The sequence below is a fragment of the Pleurodeles waltl genome, chromosome 2_2 (genome assembly GCF_031143425.1).
Source record: "Pleurodeles waltl isolate 20211129_DDA chromosome 2_2, aPleWal1.hap1.20221129, whole genome shotgun sequence".
In the NCBI taxonomy this organism is placed as follows: domain Eukaryota; kingdom Metazoa; phylum Chordata; class Amphibia; order Caudata; family Salamandridae; genus Pleurodeles; species Pleurodeles waltl.
In genome coordinates this window covers 777,007,096-777,023,707 of record NC_090439.1, presented here as the reverse complement: position 1 = coordinate 777,023,707, position 16,612 = coordinate 777,007,096, and the positions used below count along the sequence as shown (strand labels likewise).

General features: G+C 42.4%; 1 protein-coding gene across 1 annotated transcript in view; it reads right to left on the bottom strand.

Moving 5' to 3' along the window:
- The window catches only part of PKIA (cAMP-dependent protein kinase inhibitor alpha), a 233,989-nt gene extending 218,925 nt beyond the window's left edge, over positions 1 to 15,064 (bottom strand). The window contains exon 1 of the mRNA XM_069220391.1: positions 14,787 to 15,064. The gene's annotated coding sequence lies outside the window, so the exon portion shown is untranslated. The remainder of the gene's footprint in view (positions 1 to 14,786) is intronic.
- Positions 15,065 to 16,612: the final 1,548 nt, after the last annotated feature.

The window sequence follows — 16,612 nt, the reverse complement described above, 5'->3', positions numbered from 1 at the left end:
GATATTAGAGGGTCAATCTATACCATACAATATAAAGATAAGACACCCCATGTTAGAAAGTATTAAATTCTATTGTCCTAAACATGCAGGTAGGTCCTTCCAAATTACAATATTAGACAACTCTAAAGCACCCTATGAAAGAAAAAACATGCAGTGCAAACATACACACAGGACAAAAGACCCACATACAGACAGTCACCGATAACTCACACAGAGTACATAAAGTGCATGCTTTGATAGACCAAGGTGCTCAAACATTTATCCACCTTTAATTACAATTCCGTATTATTATATTTTTTACCTTCAAGCCAATGATAGTCCAATTCTAAGGTGGAATAGGGATCTATTCCCTTCAACTTAGAGAGTCAGACCTCCAGTTTTACCCTGGGCACACGCATGTATAGATGTATTCATATATCTATAACAGGTAATAAAAACTATGAGTATAACAAGATAAGAGGCGGTGGGAAGACTAGCCTCAATATCTCTGTTTCACTAGTATATAACATTTTTTACACATTACCTCAAGATGTATCAAAAGGTGCAGTCACGGGGTCTCTTCAGAAATATGGCTCCAATGTGTGCCAGTGAACGCTCATAAATGGATACTTCTATCAGCTACTAAAATAATATACAAGGGACAAATATGATGGAAATCCCATTGATTTACCCTGTATCATCATGAAACAAGTTATCCATCTACGTATATATACAATGACAGAATCCCTTCAGCAATACATGCAGGTTAATCTCCAATGGTGCTACTGCTACAATAGCAAAATATTAATCCAATTTTTTGGAGCACTAAAACTAAATTGTGCCTCCAACTATTGCCTGATGTCCACTAATATGGTCCAGGATATGGTTGTCATTTCCTATTTGGTGCTCTGTTTATCTGCTGATTCCCCTTTGCTGCTTTCATAGCAGGTGGGCAGGACAGTCCCCAGGGTGCTATTGTGGAGACTGAGAGTGGAGGCTTTAGCAGATCCAGTCTTTGTGTACTCTATGAATGAAGTGCTAAATAACTATTGTGAGATGAACTGGAAGAGTACGAATGCTGGGGCCTTGGAATGGGATGCGATGAAGGAGGTCCGGGGGGAGTGTATAAAGGTGACCTATGGAGTGAAACAGCAGTTGTTTTGAGAGGAAATTAAGTGACCTCATGAAGTGTATAGTTGAGCAGCTGCAGCAGTTGGGCTGAATGGAAGGAGTGTAGGAACGACTTGTTGGAGGCATGGATCACTTAGATAAGTTTGTCTGCATCAGTTACAGGCAGCAACTCCATGTGGAAGGGGGTAAGGTCAGTAGGATGCTCACCACGCTTCTTCGCAGTGATACCTAGAGTTCTCTGCTAGTGGGGGTTTGAAACGCACAGGGACAGGAGGTACACACACAGTACAGTATTACTGAGTCTTTTCAACACATCTGCAGAGGGTATACGCAGTGCCTGCTGGGTTCCTACAAGCAGCAGCTGATGTTTATGTCACTGGCTAATAGATGGCCTCCCTTTTGAAAGAAGAAATGGATAGTTTGGATGCTCATGTTACCAGCGATTTGGGCATTGAAGACAACCAATGCCACAGGGGGGATAGCCTACCGGCCAAGCTGTACCAATGCAGGGTCGGAATTTTTGTGGACTGCCTGTTGGAAGTATATAATGAAGTGCTTGAAGGGGGACTGCTACTCAAATCTATGAGGAAGATGCTGATAGTCATTTTGCCTGAGCCAGACAAGAATGTTAAGGGGGAGACTTCATATTGCCCCGTCCCCCTTCCCCTCACCCCCTTATTGCTTAGTGTGGATATAAACATACTCAGCAAGAAACTGGCCTCGAGGTTGCTGGAGCACCTGACACAGTTGGTACATGAGGACCAGTGTGGCCTTATCATGCATAGGAATACTTTGTGCAACCTGAGGAGGCTATTTTTGGTCAGGCATGTCCCAATATTGGAGGAGGACCAGTATGTTTCGGCATTGTTATATATAGAACAAGCATTTGATTCCCTGTCATGGGAAGTCCTTTGCGAGGTCCTGTGGGAGGTGGAAATATAGGAGAGAGGTATATAAAGTAGGTGCAGTTATAGAGTGCCCCGGTGGCAGGGTGTAAGTGGGTAGGATGGTGTGACAGTGCTTTTTCTTTGTTTCTGGTGACCTGGCAGGGATCCCCATGGTCGCCCCTATTTTTGGCAGTGGATATGGAGCCATTAGCATGTAAGCTGTGCTCTGTGTTACAAGGGTGGGGAATTTTGATTGGTGAGACCAGCAAAGGTCTCCTTTTATGTGGATGGCCCCTTGGTATACCTGCTTCGTTCCCATTATGTTGGCTGTTTTGTCAGAATTCAGAGACTACTCAGGGTTGCATGGGAACTGAACCAAATCAAAATTGTTCCCACTGGAAGAACAGGGGTGGGGGAGGAGAGATGCAGGACCTTCTTCAGTTGGGCCTTCTTTGGGAGGTGACTAGTGTTCGGTATCTCAGGATCCGGATTGCACAGGAGGTGGCAACATTTGAAGCCTTGAATATAAGAAAAGAAGGGGGCTAGAGGGCTTAAGCCCATGGAAAGTTCTAGAACACCCTCTGTCTATCCCTGATGGACAAGTTAGCACTGGTGAAAATGATTATTCTGCCCTGCTGCCTGTATGTCTTTCAGGGGACCAAGTTTGAAATCCCTAGAAGGTATTTTGTAGAACTGGAAAAATTATCTGTGGAATTGTTATGGGCTTCAGGGAGGAAGGGGATTAGCCTGTCCACACTCAAGGACCCCTGGAGGAAGGCTGGGCTGGAACTGCTGTGTCTGGATCTATGCTACCTAGCTGCTCAACTGTAGCATGCAGTGCATTGGTTCGACATGGGGGAGAATTGGGAGCAAAGGCTACTGCGATGTACATGCAGGGGTGTCCCCTTGCCAGAACGCTTGATGTTGGGGGCTGGGGTTCCAGACTCTGTACCGTTTGTGGTAAGGCAGGTGTGCAGAGCCTCGGAGAGAGCTGTTAGACAGGTATTGCAGGGAGCTCCCTATGCTCCAGACATGGACACTGCACCTGTTCACACTCATAGATGTAGGTTAATATGTGGCATACCCTGGGGGGGGGGGTTGACACATTGAGGGACTTTTGTATCCAAATGATCGGTTTATTAATCTGGCTGAAGCAATGGAAACAGTTAACTTGGGGAGAGGACTGTTTTTACACTTTGCCAAAGTATCAGTGATGGCCCATGAAATATGGCCTTTATCTCCTGATGTTCCACAGGACTCGCAGATGTTGGGAACGCTGTTGCATATGGCTGGGGGTCAGAGACTGATCTCACATATGTACAGGGTACTGCAGTAGGACCAGTCCTTGCGCATCATATGGGTGAATAATAGGGAGGGCGTACATGAACGGGTGAAGGGGACCTCCACGATTGCAAGATTCAAACTGCTTCAGTACTACGTAGTCCACCAGGTATATCACACCCCATCCGCGCTGCATGGCAATTATCTGGGGCTTTCATCCTCGTGCCCATGCTGTTCTAGGAATGGGGCAGATTTTATAACTATGTTATGGGGTGCCCCGAGCTAGATACTTACTGGTAGACAATCCTGGAGGCCTTCAACACAGTTAAGGGTTGGTCTGTTCCCAAGAACTTGGAAAGTGTCTGTTAGAATTGATGGTGTTTTGAAAGAAAACAAAGCTTAGTACAAAATTTCGCTTTTTGGGATTGGTGCTCGCTAAACACAGGGTGGCCATTAGGTTGCTGTCCCATGTGACACAAGAGTGGCTGATTGGTGGCGAGAAATGGCTGAATGGGCAGTGGCAGAGGAGAGTCATATGTGGAAAATATGCAGGGATAACAGGCTGGCGGATGATCTTCAGTCCTGGGGGGCAATGCTGTCCAATCTTCTGAAGCCCCTGCATGCTTTGCCACCCCACCATAAGAAGCGAGGTAGCTTGGAGGGTGGGTAGGCAGGATGGTCGATTGGGGTGTGTGCTTGGTGGGCACTGTATCTGTATGGGGAAATCTGGGGCCATTGGTATGAACTGGCTCTTGCGAATAACTGTGTCATTTGTTCAAGTATATTGTCCTTTCTGAGTGTTGTAGAGCACAATAGGCAAAGAGGGGGGCTATAGATTCTTTTTTTACACAAACTGTATACTGATGTGATACAATTGTTGTAAATAAATTTCAATAAAAATGTATACTAAAAAAAACTCTATAATTTTTCCCATAGCGTGTACATACTGTGGTTGTGGAACTCTTTTTAAACGCCATTTGTGAGCTACAGTGAAGCATTTGACAACACACATGTTGAGCAAGTGAAGTGCACATAGTCTGAGCAGGAGCCATGTCACACTCAAGGCCAGTAGGTATGGGTTTGCAATCAAAATTCATTTTTGATGTTACCATGCTAAATCATCAGTTGTGATTAATTCTTGAGTCAGCAAGGGTTTCCATATGTAAAACATGTACCTCTAAAAAGGAGCATGTTTAAAGGGGATGACAATGAATAAAGGTACATGGTTACTAGTAAGACTGCAGGCTGCTAACTTTTTTTAACTTGCGCCATTTTTTTAATTCTCTTTGTCTAACTTTGGCTCTTCAGAAGCTAAGCACAGTATTCTCATACATGAAGCTAATTGGTTGTGAGTTAAAAACAAAAAGTAAAAAATTACACAATTGGCCTCTAGAAAGATAGTTATAGCCTGCTATTTCAGATATCCAGCTTAATCTCATTGACTCACAACTTCTGTCTAGTTGTGCTTCCCAGTAATTAGTCTTCCTTTTCTACCTCCAGCCCAGGGAATGTGTAAAGAGAAGTGAGTGACCTACAGATCTGAGACTACGAGAGCAATAATGCTGTCAGATCAGTCCCACTCTCTTCTGTCAAACATTTAAGTATAGAATGTCAGCAACGAAAGGCATGCTCAGGCAACTAGATGTCAAAAAGGAACACCCATAGTAGATCATTTTGAAGAGGGAGGTAACACAGACAACCAGGAACTTGAAGGAGATTACATATAGGTGCTTGAAAGGTATCTGTTTATCTCATGAAGGAGCTGGAATGGAAGCACTGGGTAATGTTAGGAAGCAGAGACATGTCCTCTTAAGTGAGGGTCCCCATCAGAAAGTAAAAAGATGAAAAAAAAGGTTTTGTGCATAGGTTACGGGAGCTGAATCACACTGTTGTAAAATTGAGCTGAGAATTTTTCTATTTCCGCACAACACTGAGTGCTGCTGTAATGTGAACAAGGAGACCATCATGGAACAGTCCAATACTACTAAGAAATAACTAAGGGATGTTTCTGGTTTTCATTGAATTGTTGTTCCTAACTACTTCTATTATGGCGAGAGTGGCTGGTCTCCTGCTTATTCATAGAAGAGTGTCCAGGACATGTTTGCAAGAGGAACCAGAAAGATCTGTTGAAACTGTACTGATCGGTTGCTGGTTATTCTGACTTGAAGTGAGGAAAAGCCTATTTATGATCGCATAGCCTGCTGTCCAAGGAGCAACTCCTGATGTTTTGGGGTTATTTGGAGTGTCAAAATAAAGAACACAGAACTTGCGCTACAAGTTTCTAAATATGGATATTTGCTGCACATAAGTGATAAAAACTATTATTTTCTTAAACTTGGGAACATTGTTTGATATATTGCCTAAGCCTAATGTGTTGTTGCACCCCAGCAGTTTTTTAGCAGCACTGATATCCTTATTTTGTACCTGCACAACCTACCTAATATATAAAAAAGCATCCCAATTAAGAGGCATATTTACAAGAAGGTGGGACAACATAGATGATGCGCCACTTTTCTTGCACCCCCTACCCGCACCTAATGACACCATGCACCATGGTGGTTGTTAGGCTAATAGCGTCAGATTTTTTTATGGTATTGTGGCGCTTTGCTGTATTAGCATCAAAAATGTTGACACTAGTGCAGCAAAGTGCAAGGAGGCCTACAGGTTACTGTGGGCGCGTCATTTTAACACCTGCTTTGAGCAGGCGTTAAGAATTATGCCAAAAATGGCACTGTGAAATCTTGTAAATTTCACTGCTCCATTTTGCATGCCTCATAGCGCCGGAACGCCCCCTTCCGTACATTATGCCTGGCGCAGACATAATGTGGTGCAAGGGGTTACAAAAGTGGGTATTGCATGCATTGCACCACTTTGTAAATATGGCGTGGCAAAAATACCCCCTTAACACGACATTAGTGTAAAAAAATGACCCTAATGTGTTGCACTGAGGCGTTAGGGGCTTGTAAATATGCCCCCTAAATGTTTAATATCTCTTCATCCCTAAACCAGAACTGCTATGTTTCTGTCATTTTAATAAGTAAGTATTTTTGTTAACTAGTTTGGTTTGGATATTTTCTGTTTTTTATTTCACAACTGTAATTTTGTTTTAGTCTCTGAGGGAGAATCTGCAGTCTGGGTGGAGATCTCTGTATGCCAAAGTACAAGGAAACATTCCCTATACTTTACCATCAGGGAGATCACCATCCCAATGATGAAGATCTTCAATTGGTAAAGTATAAGCCAAAAATGTAAAAAGTTACTAAAAGGTTTGTGAAAATATTTGTAAGTTAAATATTAATGTACATTGATAATATATTTATTTTAAATGTAGAACTAAGGAACAAGTCTACGGTACTAATAACTAAAATTTTAAATATATTTTTAATTAATGTAGATTTATGAAATTACATTAAAGTTATTTTCCTCAAATTTAAATCAAATGCTTATTTTGCAGCAATAATTATAAAAATTAATGCATAGACAACTACAAGAAATGCAATCATTTATTATTAACGAGTTGTGGCATTAATTTTACACTGCAAAAAGGGAATTAAAATATGTTCTATTTAAATAAAACTATGTACCATATGTGATTTAAATTAACATTATTATCTTAGGAGTTTATATTTAGGTCCCTGACTCCTTTATTTTCTATGTGAGTGCTGCAGTACCAGGGGTTAGCCATGTGCGGTGCTGGACTTACTACAATTTTTTTAGTAGTAACTTACACTCGTAAGCTAGGTCCCCCCATCTCTCATTTTCCAGGGGGTGGAGATGTGTAGATTTACACTTTTAAGTCCCTTTACAGTCCGAATTTGTGAATAACCAAAGGAGTAAAGTTAGTCAAAAGTGAAAGAGAAAAAGTGTCGGTGTATATTACATATAGGTGTGTAACTTACTTTTGTGAATAGCCCTGACAGTGCTTTGTACTGCGTTACTGTTTCTTATCACTGTAACATAAGTCAATTGGAATTTCTCTTTCTGTCCAGGGGAGTTAATTATGAACAAAAATTGGGTATACTAGTAGTGAACGTTCCAAGTAACCAGTATGCATTTAATATTCAGATAGGTCCTTTGCCAGGGCAGTTTATTTCTGTCTGAACATTCAATAAAGAAAAACAAACTTTTACCAATAAAAATCTTAAGCTAGAGGTTACATACCAAGAAGTTCAAGTGCTTATTGGCTACATGATAAAAATGAGCATAAGACTCAAACCAAGGTTACATCAAAATTATATTATGGTTGCATTGTTTGGCGGTGTCTCCTCGATATGAATGTAAAGTGTGAAACCTATTATAAGATGTGAACAGTATGAGCGTTAGTGTAAGTTATGTGCACCGTAACAAAATGGACGGGATCTCATATAGAGCGGAAATATGTTCTTCCCTAGCAAAACTTGTTTCTGTTACCAAGAGAGCCATATTAAGCTGACAGTCAGTTTAAGCAGAAGGTTTATTTCCCTCAAAATGTTACGTTATGTTAAATAATGTAATTCGGCCTTTTTGGTGGGGAATGAGATGAAAATAATAACAAAAAGTGACTTAGACTGAAATATATAGATCAAAAATACAATTTAATTTTCCCCTTTCATGTTAAGCTTCTATGAGAAATGCAAATTTAATGCATTTTCCAGCTAAAACATAATTATTGATTGAAGTCCCCATTTGTTATTTTTTTAATTCAACTATTTAATATAATTCTATGAAGACTTACACAATTATTATTCTAACTTGTTTTGAACTCTGTGTATTAAAAAATGGCAATTTATCACCTTCTTTACACTGTGTGCAGAGCTTCTACCCCTTTAAATCTAAGGGAGTCATTTTTAAAGTTTTTTTCAGAGTATCTGAGCTCAGAGGATACTTCTTTGCAGAACGCTTGAAAACTAGTGGTGGGTGCAAGTGGTTATTTCCCTCTATCAAAATTACTCTTAATTATGCATAATAATGTGAGAAGCATAATCCAGCATTTAGCGCTATATTCTTAGCCAAAATGCAACCTTGCATCCAAAATGGGTCCAAGGCTGCAAAATATTACTAAATGCCACAGTATATGGACAGCAGTATCCAGCAGATGCTCACTCTCTCTTGTGCTCCTGTGATAGGATTTTTGCCCAAATTGCTCTAAATTACAACAAAAGTAGTGAGCAAATACTGAAGTTCTCTGGTGTATTTAAAAGTTTGTCCAGGCCCTTTGAAAACGCTGAACGCTGAAAAAGCTAGAGAAATAAGTGTGGCGTCCATCTTCTGGGATCATTTTTGTAGATTATTTCATCAGAACAAGGCATGCCATTTGAGCAGAGAACATCTAGCTGAGGACTGTTCTGCAGGCCTGAGTGCACAGCACACCTAATTAATCCAGTTTAGTCCAGTCATACTGTTGTAAGATGTGGGCAAAACTGCAACAGAAGCTTTGTAAGTGTGTTTCTACTCAGGAATAGGTACTGTTTGACATATGCAAAATTCGACAAAATCAGGTTACGGGAAGCCCCGAAAATCCCATTTCAGAATGGCAACATGTAAATATATAATAAGGCATATCAGAATGATTTAACTAGAGTGTTAGTGAGGTAAATGTGACTTTTTAAATACACTGGAATACTTAAATAGTCACTAAACCTTTGATTATTAACATATGTTTCCTCTCCTCACAGGATATGGTTACCCCCGAACAGCAGTGTCCTATTTGTAAAGAGAGATTGATTCATGGACACAAGATTGCGCTGTTGGCTGAAAAGGGAGCTGAGGGCATCAAACTCTGCCAGATGAAACCGTGGCAAAGAAGTATCCTCGGAGCTTGGATACTCAAAAAAACCCTTTTTAAAACGACCCCCTTAGATCTAAGGGGTTAGTAGCTCTGCACGCAGTTTGAAGAAGGGGATGAATTACACTTCAGGAAACAGCTAATAACATTCTACGAATTTATCATTCCAAACCAAAGGATTGTGACACTGAACTGCAGAATCTATGTTATAGAAGCTGCAGCAAAACTAATCAAAAGTGATGTCAATTCATCTCACTCTGCGAGAAAAGACATATATCCAGCCACAAGTGACCTCTATGCTGAAAGTGCTCTGAATTACCTTCCCAGTGGTTTGAGCTTGCTGTGTTCCCAGTTATTTGTAGGAAAATATGTCTCAACTAAAATGTGTGTAATAGGGGAGAACATCATGCAAACTATCCACCCAAGAGTCTTGGTGTTCAACTGCACCATAGCTTCAGATCAAGGTACCCTATTGATGATCTTCATAACCTGGAATTCTGTTCTTCTTGCAATGAAGTTTCAAAATGTTAATGAAATGCTGCACTTACCAGTGGTTTCAGTCCCTTACTGGATATGAAGGAAAGTTCTACAATTGTGTTAGCAGCCGATAATGTTGACCACAACATCCTCATCCTGGATGGTAAGAATAGTTTTTATGTCATGGAAATGAGCGCACTTTAACCCTAGTAATCAAAATCGAACCCATAAATCCAAGGCACGATGTTGCAGACAGTGACATAAAGAATCTCACAAACGTTCCTATTACTGATCCGCAAGACAGCTTCTAAATGGCATCACTATACACAAACTACCAGAAAATAGTTGTAGCATTAACAGACTTGAAGTTATGTGGCCGCTATCTTGGTCATTTTCTGGAAATCATGGCCTAAATTGGTCTGGAACGATGCACACAAATTACAGTGGTTCAAGTCTTCAGAATATGGGAAAGTCATTGTTTAGGTTCCTGCCCATTATTGATATGGCACCAAGTGATATCACTTGCATATTATCAACTCTTCAGTATCTTAGCAAGATTGCACATGATCAAACTGTTCCATGCATTGTTACATAACAAACAGCTAATATTTGTATTCATAGCTGAGAAGTTAAAGAAACATGGGTGTACCGTGCAACTGTTGTTGGAGATGCTGATGTGGATATTGTTCACGCTGCGATTTTGTCTTCTGAACATTCATCCACTACCATTATAGCGGAAGATACGGATTTGCTAATTCTTCTATTGTATCATGCCAAGAACTATTGTTTGAAATTGTATTATCATAGCAACATAAAACGCAGATCATCTAAGAATCCTTTAAACAATATTCTTGGTATTCAGACCTTGCTCTACACTAACATTTGCAAGTACCTTTTATTTCTACACACTTATTCAGGTTGCAACACAACTTTCATTATTTTTTTTATTGGAAAGGCTGAAGCATTCTGTCATCTACTAAAGGAAAAGCAGCTCCAAGTAGTTGAAAACATTTTTTGTTCTGAAGATTCCCAAAATTTTGACATTGAAAACATTGGGAAGAAGGCCCTGTTGGTGTTGTATATGTGCAGGAAAATGGATTCCATTAACACACTTCGTCATTGCATTTTGTTAGAAAAGGTAGTAGCTGCCAAATCATTTGTTACACCAGAACGATTGCTGCCTACCAAATATCCCACAAAGTACCATTGCTTTCGCACCTACTATCAAATCAGAGTGTGGCAATCAACCAAAGAGAATATCAATCCGAAACAATGGGGTTGATATGAAAAAAGATCATTCATTTTGGCCCATAACATGTGACTTGCCGCCAGCACTAGACTTATTATTGAATATGTTACATTGTTCCTGCACAACACACTGTGCAACCATGAGATGTGTTTGCAAAAAGAATGTGATACCCAGTTCTGCTGCTTGTGGAGAGTGCCATGTCAGTGGCTGTGATAATTGTGTTACTAACGAATATTAAGACAGCAGCAGTGATGCAGATGATTGATTTTGTTGTGTGTTATCATGATCTTGCATTTTGGGTTATCATGTTTTGGGTTATCTGTTGCAATTGGTTCTTCATATGTCATTGTTTATGTTTTCTTAAAGAACTTATTACATGCACTATTGCTATTCTGAAATATATGGCATATAAAAGCATTTTTTAAATCTTTTTTTTTTGTAGATGTACAGTCATTTTTCCGGACAAAACATAAATCAATCCATTATGGCATGGCCGCCATTTTGAAATGTGAATTTCGGGGCTTTCCGGTCACACGATTTTGTCGGATTTTGGATATGTCAAATAGTACCTATTCTCGAGTACAAAACCACTTTAAAAACTTCTGTTGCAATTTTGACCACGTTTGATGGCTATTTTTTGTAGTTTGACTAGACTAGTAGGCCAAAATGGAGTTAAACAGGTTTAAAACATTATACATATTGCATCCTTTCTAAGAACCTTATTAGAGCTGCCTTCTTATGTAGGCCTTCCTTCCATTCCCTCATCAAGCACTTACGAATGAACACCAGTGAAACACCTCCTGTCAGGTTTACAGTTGGAAATCATTACAATTGAAGGAAGCATGAATGAGAAAGGTGGCTTGGTCCTCCCTTTTTTTAGGATATAAGTGGCATGTTTCACTGCTTCAGTCACAGATGACAGGGCACCTAGTCCTTAACAAGATCTGCATAAGCCGCACAGGGTCCTGCTGGCATGGATAAACTGATGTCCGACATGCCTTTTTGAAAGCACATTCTATTTTTGTATCCACATCATTATGTGGACGCTTATGACAGCTTTCAGAGAATTATAAGCTATAGGACAGTGCAAGATAACAGGCCTGTGGTGTACTTTCAAATGCTGTTCCCTACACAACTTTACTCATCCAATAATAGCGTAAAGCTAAATGACGGCCCCTGCTGAATATGGAGAGGGGCCCCTGGCCCTTGCATATCTCACAGAAATGTATAGACCTTGGGATGGATGGAGGGTCGGAAGGATGGCCCCTAGTTGCACGGATGCAGGACCTATGTTACACTAAATAATGTCCGATGTTCCGAAGGTGGAAGAGGCTTTCAAGGAATATAATCTGAACAGTATGACAGAGAAAGCATCTGGTAGCATTCAAGCATCGGTGGATTCTTTTTGAGCACAAGCAGCCTAATGCTACAAGCACGGCTGATCTCTTATCCTGCCCCCATTGATGAGATCCCTTTGTGTGAGGTTCTGTCCTTCTCATTTCTAGAGGAGAACCAAAGTGAGAGACTGTTGGACTAAGAGGACAATTGCATGCCTCGCAACTGTCCCTGGGAATGGAACAATTAGAAAAAGCAGCCCTGTTTTATTTTACTCTGTCACTCCGATCGCAGCCTTCCATAGGCATCAGTTTAGGCAGATCCCAGATCTACCCTGAGATGTTTTAAAACAGCCATACATGTTTCATTGAGCATACATTGCGCTCGAGAGATCTGCTTTATTCGTTATTGGTCTTCATAACCAGTGAAGATTGAAGTAAAGGAAGACAAATAGGTATTCGCCTTCTGGGAGTCTTTCATTTTTGGGAATCTTTCCTCGAGCCTTTGCTCTTGCATTTGCCAACACCTGATGTACCAGATGCTGAATCTTAGCTTGCAAACCGTTTTCATGGTCCATGGCTTCTCATGCCCGCTCCTTCCAGGTGCCGAAGAGGTGTTATGGTTCAGTCCACCTGCTGCAATATATTCACATAGAAGTTTACTGCATTAAAAGAACAGAACCCGGACGAGCAAACCTTTGTTAAGGAATAGCCAGAATCGAGGCCTGCGAATTATTAGAGGAAGCGTTAGTGACGCATGTGGAGTTGTGTTTCTTATGCAGCAGTGCTGTAACTAAAGAGCATGACAGCCACCATCAAACATACCATCCGAAAATGAACATAAGATGACCTGACTTGAGGATGTAATTACGCACCCCTCCTCTATGACCCCTTCTAGAAGCTGCTGTTGAAAAAGAGAAGACGCAGGCAGCGTTACAGTGGTGTGCAGTTATTCACCGTAGCTCCTTCCAGTTTTAAATACTAGCTTAGGATCTAAAGCCTCGCCTTTAATAAGCATTCCTACGTCTATGTATCGTTGTAAGTGCATGTAAGTACCCCATCTTAATCGATGTTTTTAAGGGGGACGTTCTCTGGAACACGTATAAATGTGTGCATAACGAATGCACTACTTTTAACTTGAACCTTACTGTCGTAGACCTGAATAAAAGTGCCTGCAAGAGCTGGCGCTGCCTCCTGTGTTTGCAGTTCTACTGCCACATCTCATGTACACATTTTCAAGGCTGGCAGTGGCACCTTTTCACGCCAGGAAACAGTGGCACCTTTTCACGCCAGGAAACGGTTGGCATTAACATGTGTAAGGCTGTGTCTGTCAGGACAGCCAAACACAGCCAAAGGTCCGTCTTCTCCCTTTGCTTCCTATGGTAAAATGTCTATGAGAGATTATGCAATATGTACATTATTAGCCCGGGGGGGAGGGGCTTGATTTAATCCCAACCATTGGTAAGAACTCGGGACCGCATCCCAGCTCATCGTTTGTACTGAAGTCAAACAGCTCTTACTTGAACGACCTTTTAACACAGATGAAAATTACCGTTTTTCAAAAATGTATGTCGTAATTTTATATCCGCGGTATCCAGCACGTGTATAAAAAATCCACGTGATACTACCAAAGACATACTTTACTACTCTTTGCTAAACGGTGCCTCTCCTGCCTTACAAGCGAAGCACCTCTTGTGCCCTCGAAGTGGCGGACATACGTACATTAACTGCAATTCACAACAAAATGAGCGCATTCTTTGCGAAGCCTTGGCATTTCTACAATCCGAACTTTCTTCTGATTCTTCCTATCTAATTCTGAGGGAAGCAGGCCTTGTTGCTTGGCAACAGTGTGTGTCCCTCTGAGACCGTCCCAGCGAACTCACAGCTGCCTTTTATTGTGGCTGTGCTCGCAGCGCGTTGTCACTGGCTGGAGTAATTACCCCGCCGTGCCACAGATAGAGGTTTTCTATATGTAGCTTGCGGCCAATAAAACATAGCTGATTCTATTAAAGAGTGGAAAATCCGCTTTTTAAGCGTTCTGAACGAAACAGCTTAAACGATATATGTAGTGGTGCAAGCATGGACATTTAGTTAAAAAAACGCAATATCATAATCAGAGAAGCAGACACGCATAGCACGATTTTAGAGTCTGAAACGTACTGCATCCGATGCGATGAACCATTATCTACGACAGGATCCTCACTCAATCCAGTCTACTCACCCCAAATTATGGTCACTTGTCCCAAGACCCACAACACGTCTGAACACCCGTTTCTGGAAGTAATAATAATTCACATCAGGAAGTGCATACTTCAAGTGTCTCTTCAACCATCAGATGTAATTTTAATATCACACCGGTCAGGTTAACCACTAACTCACTAGCGGGTTGGCATACCGTGTTACACGTACGCTGACCGGAACGAAAATCAACATTTCCTTCAGCATTTAAAAACCTTCAGATGGTGTATGATCGCCTTTCCCTAGCCGGTCATGTCCCTGTGCACACAGTAATCACACACAGGCCGGTCAGCCCGTCGGTGTGGGCAGCAGCTTGCAGTGGAAGCGGCGGAGTAGCCTCGCGGGTCTCCTCTGCCAGGCAGAACGCACGCCGTGGATAAACACCGCCGCAGCCGACCTTTCACGGTGCCAGCCGGGAAGAGTTAGCCTTCGACGGTGTCACCTACCTTGTTAATTAAGTGGAGGACTCCTGATGCGCAACCTCAGTGCCATGCGCGGCCAGCCTGGCATGAGTGTGTCTGTGGTATACGTGCGTGCAGGGCGGAGAGTGTACGAGACAGCGCTGGGGGGCACAGCCGCAGCAGAAGCAACAGCTGGCCGGGGTCTGCCTTAGCCTCTGCTCTCGCTCTGGAAGGCGCCCCCCTCCCCGTGCTCTGTGTGGCGCTGGATCCCTCTGCAGATGGTCTCAGGCACACTTAGCTTCCATGGTCCTCCTAGTGTCGGTGACGTTGGACATTGCCACCCCTCCCCTCCTTGCATGCGCACCCAGAGGGTCCCATGCTATGTACACAGACAGTCTGGGAACACTCTCAGCACGCTCTATTACGCACTGTCCATTCTCCTATAATCCTGGCTATGTTCTCAAAGACATCGCCTGGATTACTTCATGTTTGTCCTTTCCAGTGACGACTGACTGAGGAGAGAGAACAATGAGAGAAATTCAAGTGCTGGCCCCCACCTATTTAACAGTCTCCACCCTAGGTGCACTTTTCAGACTGAAATCTAGTCATATAAAAACAATTGTTATTTAAGGCAGTAGTTCCCAAACATTTGACTTCTGTGGACCCCCAGTTTATCAATATTGGAATCCAGGGACCCCCACTGAATCATTATTGAAATCCAGGGACCCCCTTCTGCGTCATTACTGAAAGCTGGGGACCTAGGGGCATATTTATACTCTGTTTGCGGCTGAATTGCGTCATTTTTTTTTACGCAAATCCTACGCAAAACTAACTCCATATTTATACTTTGGCGTTAGACACGTCTAGCGCCAAAGATCCTGGAGTTTGCGTCATTTTTTAGCGTGGACACCTACCTTGCGTTAATGATATGCAAGGTAGGCGTTCCCATCTAAAAAATGACTCCGAGGCATGTGCGCCGTATTTATACTCCCGGGCAAAAATGACGCCCGGGAGTGGGCGGGTTAAAAAAAATGACGTCCAGCCGTTTTAGCGTCATTTTTTAACGCCTGGTCAGGGCAGGCGTTAAGGGACCTGTGGGCTCGGAAGAAGCCCAGAGGTGCCCTCCCATGCCCCCAGGGACACCCCCTGCCACCCTTGCCCACCCCAGGAGGACACCCAAGGATGGAGGGACCCATCCCAGGGAACTTAAGGTAAGTTCAGGTAAGTATTTTTTTTTTTTTGTGGCATAGGGGGGCCTGATTTGTGCCCCCCTACATGCCACTATGCCCAATGACCATGCCCAGGGGACAGAAGTCCCTATCATTAAGTGGTGATTTTATTATAAGCAACCTCTTGCTGGAAAACATCTTTAGGAGCTGTCATCAAAACAATAATGCATTTCAGTTTTTCACACCCAAATGAGTGACAAACACCAAGGGGGTCATTACGGCTTTGTCGTTTTCAGGACCGCCATGTTGGTGGCGGGGGAGTACCACGGACGGGCTGGTGGTGAAAACCGCCAAATTATGACCATGGCGGTCTTCACTACAGAACCCAGCCAAACTACTGCCAGTACCACCAGTGCAGTGAGGCGGCCGCAGACGACGGTAGGCCCCTTCAGACTGGCGGGGAACATGTTTCCTCTGGCCACATTCCGAGACTGCACACCTCAACCAACTGAATATAAGTAGACACTCACCTTCTGGAAGCCATACTCGTTATGAGCCGCCATGGAACCTGAACTCAAAGTCCTTCCACTGCTTGTGCTTGCGCAATGACTCCAGAACAAGTGACAGTGACGAAGACAACAACCGTAGGTACATCTACCTAGCACACACTGGAGGGAATGGCATTAGTACACAAGCACACAC